Below are 608 nucleotides of genomic sequence, written 5' to 3' on the forward strand. Positions count from 1 at the left end.
GGAGTGTCTGTGGAAGGGGGGTGCGCAGCCAAGCCTGGAAACCCATCTTGCTGGACTGGCTGCGAGGGGAGGAAAGAAAAACAACAGAAAACAGAGATAATCATCAAGGAGTAAAATGGAAGGTTCAAAAATATTCAAAAAGGCTTGAAACACGTTTATGCCAGGGAAGGGCAAAAGGACAGGGTTTGTGTCGTTTGAAGAGGAGAGCGCGCAGGGATGCGATGAAGAAAATAAGCAGTAGCCTGGAAAGGGAGACTGGCTGCGAGGGGAGGAAAGAAAAACAACAGAAAACAGAGATAATCATCAAGGAGTAAAATGGAAGGTTCAAAAATATTCAAAAAGGCTTGAAACACGTTTATGCCAGGGAAGGGCAAAAGGACAGGGTTTGTGTCGTTTGAAGAGGAGAGCGCGCAGGGATGCGATGAAGAAAATAAGCAGTAGCCTGGAAAGGGAGCGCAGCCATGAGCTGGGGCAGCACAGCCATGCGGGCAAGGGCAGCTCCAGAGAGGAGAGGCAAGGCGAGGCGAAACGTGCAGGTCGCCCCCGGCCCGCGGGGAATCCACCCCTGGACAGGGACGGGGCCGGGCCGGCCCCACCGCTCCCTCACA

Source organism: Fulmarus glacialis, unplaced genomic scaffold (genome assembly GCF_000690835.1).
Source record: "Fulmarus glacialis isolate BGI_N327 unplaced genomic scaffold, ASM69083v1 scaffold43397, whole genome shotgun sequence".
NCBI lineage: Eukaryota > Metazoa > Chordata > Aves > Procellariiformes > Procellariidae > Fulmarus > Fulmarus glacialis.